Source organism: Elephas maximus, chromosome 18, assembly GCF_024166365.1.
Source record: "Elephas maximus indicus isolate mEleMax1 chromosome 18, mEleMax1 primary haplotype, whole genome shotgun sequence".
Taxonomy (NCBI): Eukaryota; Metazoa; Chordata; class Mammalia; order Proboscidea; family Elephantidae; genus Elephas; species Elephas maximus.
This window is the reverse complement of record NC_064836.1, coordinates 58,755,231-58,766,967: the sequence shown is the minus strand read 5'-3', so window position 1 is coordinate 58,766,967 and position 11,737 is coordinate 58,755,231. Positions and strand designations below refer to the sequence as shown.

The 11,737-nt window shown below is 38.4% G+C and overlaps 1 non-coding gene across 1 annotated transcript; it reads right to left on the bottom strand.

The window, feature by feature from the left end:
* Window positions 1–5,373: 5,373 nt before the first annotated feature.
* On the bottom strand, window positions 5,374–5,477 carry LOC126061854 (U6 spliceosomal RNA). The gene has a single exon (XR_007513905.1). It is a non-coding gene; the product is annotated as a U6 spliceosomal RNA (small nuclear RNA).
* Between the last annotated feature and the right edge of the window lie 6,260 nt (window positions 5,478–11,737).

Below are 11,737 nucleotides of genomic sequence, written 5' to 3'. Positions count from 1 at the left end.
TTACCAGGAAGGCTCAGTCCCTGGAGAAGGACATTATGCTTGGTAAGGCAGAGGGACAGCAAAAAAGAGGAAGATCGTCAATGAAATAGACTGACACAGTGGCTGCAACGATGGGCTCCAGCATGATAACAATTGTAAGGATGACACAGGACCAGTCAGTGTTTTGTTCTGTTGTACATAGGGTTGTTATGAGTCGGAACCAACTCGATGGCACCTAACAACAGTGTGACAAAGTTCCACAAACTGTGTGGCTTGAAACAACAGAAAGTTATTCTCTCATAGTTCTGGAAGCTATAAGTCCAGAATGAAGGTATTGACAGGGTCATGCTCTCTCTGAAGATTCTAGGGTACAATCTGTCCTTGCTTCTTCCTAGCTTTTGGTGCTTGCTGGCAGTCCTTGGTGTCCCTTGGCTTGTAGCCACATCACTGCAATATCTGCCTCTGTCACATGACAGTCTCCCTGTGTTTCTATGCCTGTGTGTCTCCTCTGCTTATGAGAACACCAGTCACACTGAATGCAGGGCCAACCCTACTCCAGTATGAATTTGTCTTAATTTAATTACACCTTCAAAAACACCATTTCCAAATAAGGTCACATTCACAGGTACTAGAGGTTAGGGCTGGGACATAACTTTTTGAGGGGACACAATTCAACCCACAATAATACCTGTTGGGTATTATAAGTTTATTTCTCACTCTTCTGAACAGTACTATTATTACAGTGAGACTATTCTGGTCTTTCCAACAGGAGTACCTTCGGAGGTACAAATTAAATTTTTAGTGCTGTTATTTTGTCATATTTTTATCAACTTTCCAGGACAGATTCCTTGGCACACATGTGGACCGACTCCTTCACGGATGGTTCAAGATGGAAACAAACTCAGTCTTCACTGTTTTCACTTTAAGTCGTATGCATTCAGGTAATTTATCATTCTAATAATTACTATTTTAAATTTGATTAATATCACTAATAGGTCATAATCATTAGTAATTACTATCATAATCATCTGGTATTCCAGTGTTATATATTACAAATTCCTAGTATTATATAATCCAGAGATCCTGTCATCATAAATGAATAATTGTTCTGTCATCATAAATGAATAATTGTTCTGGGGGCTGAAAATCGTACCTCATATCTGCACTGTTCCTTTTCTCCCCTATCCAGCCATTTTCAAATTAAATCTTGCAGGCAATATCTTCTTCAAGAATACTAGAATGCTATATCACTAGAGCGTTTGGTAGATACTCAATAAATATTAAAAAGGTTACTTCTTTGCTACTTACAATGTTTAATATCACGCAAGTGGCAGAGTGCAGAGGCCACATACTATCTTTTTCCCCTTTGGCCTTGGCCACTGACCCCTGAGATCACTCTCCAAATGTGTCTCAAGCAAATGCTAATCTTGTCACTGGGCCTGTGATCAAAATGCTTCATTTGACAGACAGGTCTATTATGTTGTATTTTCTCTAGGTAGGTGATACAAAATAATGAAAAGGGAAAACAGGGCTTCCTCTTTAGGGACAATCCAGTCATTATCAGGTATGGGAAGCCTGACTCCAGACTATGCCAGCTGTCATAACTAGTGGCAGCTAAAAAAGCAATACCACTGTAGAGGTAGTCGACAGATGTTTCTTAGGGTATTTTGATTGCTGTACATCAGACAAAACACATCAAAATATGTGTTTCATGTAATATGATAAATATTTACTTGTCTATCTTTTGATATTTTGCTTTACATATGAAAGTTTCTTCTAGACACAATAGTTATAGCATCACAATGATTCATTCTGGCAATGACTGAGTTCCTTTAAATACCTATTTTGCAAACACAGGCATAGTGCTTGCTATATATCTGAGTTGCTGTTCTAAGCCCAATAGGAGACAATTTGGCTATTTTGTCTAGGTTTTTACCCACTCTGTTAGTTATCTAGTGATGCTATAACAGAAATACCAAAAGTGGATGGCTTTAACAAACAGAAATTTATTTTCTCACAGTCTAGGAGGATAGGGCACCAGCTCCAGGAGAAGCTTTCTCTCTCTTTTGGCTCTGGGGAAAGTCCTTGTCATCAATGTTCCTCTGGTCTAGGAGCTTCTCAGTGCAAAGTCCCTGGGTCCAAAGGCCATGCTCTGCTCTCAGCTCTTCTTTTTTGATGGCACGAAGTCCCTCTCTTCTCTGCTCAATTCTGTCTTTTATATATCTCCAAAGAGATTGACTCATGATACAAACTAATCCTGTAGATTGAATCCTGCTTCATTAATGTAATTGCCTCTAATCCTGCTTCGTTAACATAGAGGTTAGGCTTTATAACACCTAGGATAATCACATCAGATCACAAAACGGTGGACAACCACACAATACTGGGAATCACAACCTAGCCAATTTTATACACATTTTTTGAAAATTGTGTTGACTTGACACAGCTCAATCCATAACACTCACTGTAGAATACTCTCTAGCCAAACAAGGTGGAATGTTATACACTCAGAAATTCGATTGAGTTTTATTATTTTTGTTATTCTTGTTTTTATCCCAAGACAGATTTCAACAGCTCATTTTTGTTGTTGGTTGCCATTCAGTCGATTCCAGCTCATAGCGACTCCACGTGTGCAGAGTAGAACTACTCCATATGGTTGTCAAGGCTGTAACCTTTTGGAAGCAAATTGCCAGGCCTATTTTCTGAGTCGCCTCTGGTTGGGTTTGAGCCTCTCTACTCGTAGTTGAGTGCTTAAGTGTTTGTGCAACTCAAGGATTCTGGACAATAGAATTTCAATATCAACCTTGTTTCACCCCCTTTTTAAGAATAATTTTTAAAGATAATTATCTAGGCTATATTTCCATGCAGAAAATAATATTCTCTATCTAAGATAGAGTATAAGAGTGTAAGCATTGTATCACAGTATATAAGTTTCATCTGGTTTCCCAGTAAATGAACTGAATGGGTGAATGAGCACACAATTATTCATCTATTTAACAAAAATCTGTATAAAAAATCTATGTATATTATATGAAAATATAAATTTATACACACCCTTGATTTCACTTACAGCCACCTTTAATAGTTTAAAAAAATAAATCATGGAATTTGAAAATTTTTCACTGTGCGTAAAAATAAATCAATGACATATCCCAACTGGTGGTCACTTATCTACAGCTATAGAAAGTTGTATAAGTAATATTTGGGTTTTAAATGATAGAAAATTAAAAGTCAAGTCTCTTGCTATTTAAGGAGAAATTTTTTTCCTTGTTAGAAGTGAAGTGATATGACACCCTCTCACAAAACAGAAAAATCAATTTTTTTCACATGAATGAAAAATCATAATCTATACATTTTTCTAGAGAAAACTCACATCAGAAATTTGACTTTGCAAATGGGCAAGTCAGGGCCTTAGAAGCTAAGTGATTTGCTTAGATCAGTGTGGAAGTCAGGCAGCCCTGATGGTGCAAATGGTTAAGCACCTGGCTACTAACTGAAAGGTTGGTAGTTTGAATCAACCCACAGGCACCTTGGAAGAAAGGCCTGGTGATCTGCTTCTGAAAGTCAGAGCCATGAAAACCCTCTGGCGTTCAGTTCTCCTCTGAAACATATGAGGTCACTATGTAGCAAAATCGACTCAAGGGCAACAGGTCTTATCTGCAAGTCAGTAGTCAAAATAGTCTCTCACTACCAGTTGGTCTCATTCTTAATGTCATGAAGTCTCTATTTGTTAAAATAAGCACAAAACTAAGAGTGATCTCTGGTAATTTAATCACATTTTGGTTCAGACCGGTAACCTCAAAACAGAAATCCAAATCCTTTATTTTCTCAAGCATTTTTTTTTTTTTTTTGGCTGTGAATTTCTTTATTTTTATTGTGATTTAGGTGAAAGTTTACAGAGCAAATGAGTTTCTCATTAAACAGTTAATACACAAATTGTTCTGTGACATTGGTTGACAACCCTGCTATGTGTCGAAACTCTCCCCTCCTCCACCCGTTTCTCTGTTTCCATTCATCCAGTTTTCCTGTCCCTTCCTACCTTTTTGTCTTTGATTTTGGCCTGGTGTGCTCATTAGTCTCATATACACGTTTAAACCATGAAGCACATCCCTCATGTGTGTTATTGTTGTTGGCCCTATGGACTTATCTAATCTTTGGCTGAAGGGAGAACCTCAGGAGTGACTTCAGTCCTGAGTTAAAAGAGTGTCAGGGGGCTATACCCTTGGGGTTTCTCTAGTCCCTGTCAGAATAACAAGCCTGGTCTTTGTGTGTGTGTGTGTGTGTGTGTGTGTGTGTGTGTGTGTGTGTGTGTGTGTGTGTGTGTGTGTGTGTGTGTGTGTGTGTGTGTGTGTGTGAATTTGACTTTTATGCTACATTTTTCTCATGCTTTGTCTGGAATGTCTTAAGCATTTTAATATCACCTTCATACAATCTACTTGTACTGAATTCAGGTTTCATTCACTTGCACTTGGTTTAAACAAGATTTTCTTGGAGAATCTCTATTGTTATTACAAAATGTGCCTTTTTTTTTTTCACTAGCTGTCTAATTAGGAAAGATGGTACTTTTGTGAAGACATTGTCTTCAGTATTTCATGAACAAAAAAATTAAAAAAAAAAAGAAAGGAAAACATAGTAACAAATATTTGTGTGTGTGTTGCCTTTATTAAAGTGAACTATTTCTCAGTACTGAGTCTACATTATATGACTTAAAAACAAGACCATCTGCCCATGATATAAATTTTACTTTAATAGAATATGAAAAAAATAAGTATTGTGTGTTTTAGTTATCTAGTGTTATAACAGAAATACCACAAGTGGATGGCTTTAAGAAAGAGAAATTTATTTCCTCACAGGCAAGTAGGCTAAAAGTCCAAATTCAGGGCGTCAGCTCCAGGGGAAGTCTTTCTCTCTCTGTCGGCCTTCTCATCAACGTTCCCTCAGACTAAGATCTTCTTCACGCAGGGACCCCAGGTCCAAAAGACATGCTTTGCTCCTGGTGCTTCTTTCTTGGTGGTATGAGGTCCCCCAGCTCCCTGTTTGCTTTCCTTTCCTTTTTATCTCTTGAGAGATAAAAGGTGGTATAGGTCACACGCCAAGGAAACTCGGTTTACGTTGGATCAGGGATGTGACCTGGGTAAGGGCGATGTCACAATCCCACCCTAATCTTTATTTTTTTTTTACAGTTTTATCCTTTATGAAATGTACATGTTTATTAAAGAATATTCAGAAACTGAAGCAAAGTAAGACGACCTGTATCACGCACGGTTCCAACAACCAAAGGTAATTATTACTGCTGTTTTGGTGTATTTTGTTCTCACCTTTTCTGTACATGCGTTTTTACTTTTGTTTTATAATTTATCACAGCTATTTAATTCCCCTTTCTCACATTGTTGAACATCTTTGGTAAAAACCATCATTTTACGTGTCATCCTTGCATAGGGGCCATGCTAATCTCTATATTCTTCCCGTTTTAGTATATGTACTGCCAAAGCGAGTACTAAAACCATCATTCTAATAAACGTATTCCTAGCATAATGGCTGGCTCAAAGAAAGTTCTTCAAAATTGTTTTGAATGATTAAACTGCCATATGTTCCATCAGGTGGATATTTTATCATTTATTTGCTATTTTCCTTTTTCTTAGATTAATTCCCCTTTCCACCTTAATCTTTTTTAACATAAGATTACAATCACAAAATGGAGGACAAGCACACAATGCTGGAAATCATGGCTCAGCCAAATTGATACACACAGTTTTGGGGGGACACAATTCAACTGATGACATTGCACATGCAGGATGTGCCTTCACAGTGACAAATTCTGACACAGCTCTAATACCGAAAATCGCCATGACTTTTTTTTATCTAAGATCCAAAACTGTACAGTATGACAAAAAGATGCTGTTAACCATGGTGTTTTGATTTTTAAATTGCATATAAGTGTGTATAACGTAGTTAATAATGTTGTTGTTGTTGGTTCCCATCCAGCCGATTCGGACTCATGGCAACCCCATCTGTGCAGAGTCCAACTGTTCCGTAGGATTTTCCAGGCTATGATCTTTCTGAAGCAGATTGCCAGGCCTGTCTTCTGAGGTACCTCTGGGTAGGTTCAAACCACCAACCCTTATGCTAGGGGTTGAGTGCTTAACCATTCATGGCACCCAAGAGCTCTTTATATAATATATATTACATATTAACAAGTCATATATAATCAGTATTTCAGGAAGAAAGTAAAGTATAACAAATACACATATATCTACCACCCAGCTGAAAAACAGAACATACAGTATCTTTAGGGCATCCTCCTTGCCAACCCCAAAGCCCATCCTCCTGTCCTATCTTCCACATGTTACCACATTACTGAATTATATTTACTATTCTGTGCTGTATTACCAAATATAATGGCCACAAATTTTCGCATTTCTATGAAATGTTCTCTTCTGTGATGTGATTTTTAATTCCTCTCATGAAGAGATATAACCTGGGCTGGGCTATGTGACTTTTTTGGCCAATTTGACATTAAAAAAAACATGAAGCACATGGAAGCTTGCAAAGTGCTTGCACAATGGGGTTTGAATTCTCTTTGTGCAAGCACTCTTCTTTGGAACCTTGCGACCACCACCGTCTGAGCAAGGCTGGGTTGGCCTGCTAGGTGATGAGAGGCACAGTTAACACCATAATTTTTGTCAATAGCCAGCCTACCGTTAGGCATAGGAATGACTTACTCAATTGTCAGCTGCCGGCAAATGCATGATCAAGTCCACTCAACACCATGTAGAGCAGGGACGAGCCATCCTGGCTGAGCCCAGCCCAAACTGTCAACCAATACATTATGAGATTTGTTATTCAACAAAAGCCTACTAATACACATGCCCTTCTTTATCATTTTATTATATATATACCTGTCCTTAAGAATATGTTGCTTACTTTTGCAGATTTTTGAACTTTAAAAATGCAATCATACCTAAGTGACATACTTTTAATTTTGCTTAGAAATGTATTTATGAGATTTATCTTGATTTATAAAATCATAGACTATTATTTTATTATATATTTGTATAATATTTTATTCTATAATTATTTAGGAGCCATGGTGGTGCAATGGTAAAAGTGCTCAACTGATATCCACTCTGTTTTTGATGTACATTTTTATTGATACCATTTCTTTATTTTGGAAACCCTGGCGGCATAGTGGTTAAGTGCTACGGCTGTGCACCAAAGGGTCGGCAGTTCAAATCTGCCAGGTGCTCTTTGGAAACTCTATGGGGCAGTTCTACTCTGTCTTATAGCGTTGCTATGAGTCGGAATCGACTCCACGGCACTGGGTTTGGTTTTCGTTTGTTTTCTTTATTTTACAATAGTATTGTTGGTATGAATTGAATAGTGTCCCCACAAAGTTTGTGTTGAAATCGTAACCCATGTAGCTATAAATATGACCCTGTTTAGAAACAGGGGAGTTTCTTTTGTTATGTTAATGCAGTCATATGAATGCAGGGCGAATCCTAAATCTAATTAGTTCTGAGTTATGAAAAGACCAGAATACACACAAAGACACACACGGGGGAAGATAAGACAGACAACTGAGACAGAGGCCTGTATAAGCCCAGGAATGGCAAGGATTGCTACCAGCTACTAGGAATTGAAGTAGATGAGGAAGGATCCACCATCCATACACACCCAGAGCCTGAATTCAGACTTCTAGCCTCCTGAACTGTGAGAGAAAAAAATTTATATTCTTTAAAGGCACCAACTTGAGGTATTTTTGTTATGGCAGCACTAGGTAAATGAGATGATTGTTTTGAACATGCTTATAAAGGTTTCATGAGTAAATGTTACTCTGGGATATGAATCTGTACACAAAATTTATGGTTCAAAGTATATCCATACCTTCAAATTTACTAAATAGTGACAGATTGTTTTCCTAGTTGGTTTTACCGATTTATGCTTCTCTCACTCATCAACAGTTGTTATGTTCAGTGTTCAGATTTTCTTCCAATCTCGTGCTATCCATTGGCACCACCAGAGACTGCAGCTAGCCTGACAAACCAGTAAGACAACCTGTTGAAGACACAGCTGAAGAGCCATTATAGAGGCAGTACTCTGTGAGGATGAGGTACCCCCCCGCCACCGGGAAGCTGTGTACGCATTGGTTCAAAGTTCTTAAGATGGCACCAGGTTTCCAATAGGAGGAAGACATGGGTCAGGCAACCAAGTTGCCTCACTCGCCATCATTCCCTGTGTCTTACTATAGAGTTTCATGCTTCATGTTCCCACAATTCTGGGCTCTATTGTTAAGAGTTACTGGCCCCCCAAAGAGGCATAGTTTTGCTGCCATCTAGGCATTTCTTGCTTTTTGATTTAGGGACCAGGAGACAAGATGAAAATCATTATCTTTGCAGAGTAATTGACCCTGATCATCATCAGTAGTTTGGTCTGTGCTACAAAACAGGCACAGAGAAGAATATGTGTGACGTGTGGCTTCCTTTTGGTACCCTCTTGCCCAAATGCGACTTTGAATAGACAGAGCAACTGCTTTGAGAACAGCATAGTGACTAGTGGTTCAGATCCTTCAGGAATGTGGACCTCAGTTACATCATTAGGTGAACTGATGAGACAGGCAGAGGTGGTAGCTGATGGTGAGGGGGAATCTAGATTGCACAGTGGTGAAGAGAAACAAAGAAAATCAACTGCAACACCAGGACTATCTGCAGCAGTGAGGGCTGTAATCTGTCCCCCTGACCTCCCTCTTTTCAGTTTCATTTTAGGATGGGAGGCCCAGTAGAATCCTGATGGAACTATTCCTGAACCGCATGGGGCAGTGCATCTGGGAAATGCAAGGGGTGAATTATGATAGACACGCAGATGCACCACACAGATTTCCTTTCACATAAGGACTTTCACTGCTGTGAAATGTGATCAGGAGACTGGCCCCAGCTGTTACATCCTTTGAGGTCTTTCTCCCCTGCAGGAGGCACCTTGCCCAAGGTCACAAAGTCACATATTTCCTCAGGCATTAGCATTTGGTAACTAACAACTAATCCAGGGTAAAAAGGCCTAGCCCTTTCAGCCAGTGTGAGTTAACTCTTACAGAGAATATTCATTCCAAATATTCCCAAGAAGTTGATCTAGTTTTATTGGGCCTGTATCATAATTTGACTTCTTCCTCTGGCTGATTCTGCTTCCATCCCTCTTTCCTTTCACGTGTGTGGAACTCTAGGAAACATCTTGCATCCAAAGCTTCATGTAAGTATTTAATTTAGAGACTATGAAACTCCAGATACTTGTTTTTTATGCTCAGATATCCAGGACAGTTTCAGAGTGACCAGTGAGCAAATAAACGAACATAATCCAATTTGGAAATAATTGAATTATTCGTGGAATGTCTTTACTTTTCTTTAAGTCTGTATAAGGAATACTGAGTTTTTGTCTTTACCTAGTACAACTCCCTGGACTTTAAGTACATGTGGCCTAAAAAGCCCTCTGAATTTACAGTCCTGGGCATTTGGATGAAATAGCTTATTAATATCTCACTATCACACCCTAATTTGGTGTTACATTGAGGACATTCTAAAACATCAGTTGAGAGGAGACTAAAACCCAAAAAAACAGACCCGCTGTCATCAAGTCTCAGACAGAGTCACCCTATAGGACAAAGTAGAACTGCCCCATAGGATTTCCAAGGCTGTAAATCTTTAGGGAAGCAGACTGTCACATCTTTCTCCCACTGAGAAGCAGTGGTGGGTTTGAACTACCAAACTTTCAGTTAGCAGCTGAGTGCTTTAACCACTGTGCCAACAAGGGTCTTCTGAGATGAGGCTAGCCCATACAGATTGTACAGTCAGACAAATGTAGGAACATGAATAATTTAAGGTGCCTTTTTTTTTTTTTTTAACCATGGTACCAACTGCACCAGCAAAACCAAAGCAAACAAATGAACAAACAAAATTTTATACTTGTGGCTATCATCATTCTCCTTTGACAGATCTTTGATTTTCCTTTTCTAGAAGTGCTAACCAAGGAATTGTTGTGATATAGCTGATGGCACAGTAAGGAAACTTTAAAAGGCACTGTAAGAAGCCTTTCAGGGCCCCAGTTGATCTTGAATGTGGATTTACAAATACACATGCATGGATTATCAATTATTTTTCTCAGCAAACAATAATAATGATAAACAAATCATTTAGACCGAGGTTGTTGTCTTTGTCCTTCTTTTGTCAAAATGAAAGTAATTTCACTTGTCAGCTTACTCCATATATCTTCAGAGATGTTTGTCAGTATTTATTAGCATTGTTCACGCAGCTCCATAAACACAACATTCATTTGGTACTCTTTTGCTTGCTCCATATGGCTCAAGCAGGGAAACTTTGCCTGGAAATTGTCTTATTTCCTGATATTTTTCATAAGGAAATTGTTTATGTGTCATTCATCAGTTTTATGGCCTTTTGTTCTTTATTTTAGAAAGCGGAAGCATGCTCAGTATTCAGTCACACACAGAGCAAACTCATTACAGAATTGTCAATGAGCAATTTACCAAGCATAAAGTCAAATTAGCTTTACGGGAAAGTTGGCTGTGGAGTGTTACCTCAGTGAGAGTAGCAAGTAAAATTTTACCCACAACTGGTTACATAGGGGTAATTAATACCATTAATCTTTTTATTGATCTTTGACTCTGTTACCTACTATATTTAGCAGATAAGATTCATGAGCTACTGGACTGTGTCCACTGTCACAGATCTCCATAGATAGGTATCCCCTGAAGAAGCCTCCAGGATAAAAAAGCATTTCTCTGATTTATGCCTATTGTGTGGTTCATTCAGACTTGAAACAAATAATTGTTATGCTTTATTAAGAAGCAATATTTGCAAACTGCTAATCCTATGAAAATTGTAACCTCTTTCATGGTACAGAAGAGTACCACATGGTAAATGCCTTTTGAATCATATCTGTTCCATTTGTTTTTATATTTGAAAGGGGATATGTTCTACTTGATAACATTCTGAAGTACTATAGGGCAATGTATAATTTTTTACATAGATACTCTTTTAAAAAAGTAAATATTTGACCTTCTAGTTCATAATTATGTCTCTGAAATGGTAATAGTCTATCACAACAGCATGACTTGGTTCACAGACAATTGGTACAGTTAGTTTTAACAGGTGCTTATGTGCCATTATAATCTTTTCTATCTATTTGGCTTTCATAAAAGCCAAACTCACATGCCCACCTTAGGCGAGGATTTCTACAGCCACATTGCTCTCTCACGCTTCGAATGGTTAGTATTTTGGAAGACTGGCCCATTAGCCAGTGACCTTGGTCAATTAGAAAAATTTTAGAATTAGGCATATGGTAGCTGCTCTGAATATTTGCTGAATGTGGGAAAATGTAAGGTTAGCATATACTTCAAGTTGGGTGTCACGGGCAGGTGAGATCCATACAAGACTGAGGATTTGGTAATCCTGACATTTGAAGTCTTGGACACTTAATACTAAGGGACCAGGCCTAGTAAATACTGACCATAAACTGTCACACTGTCATGAAACTTATCAATGTCAACAAGCAAATTACTCAGCCTTTAGAGTTTTATTGATTAAAAATGAAGACATGTTACCACGATGGGTACAGTGAACAATTGTCATCTGAGGATTGCGAGGGTCTAAACACATTATCAATCTGGTTGAAATTCCTCATAGTGTGAGCTTTGGTGAGAGCCAAAGGCCTTCCTTTACCTAAATGATCATAAGGTGAGCAAGTAGGCCTTTAA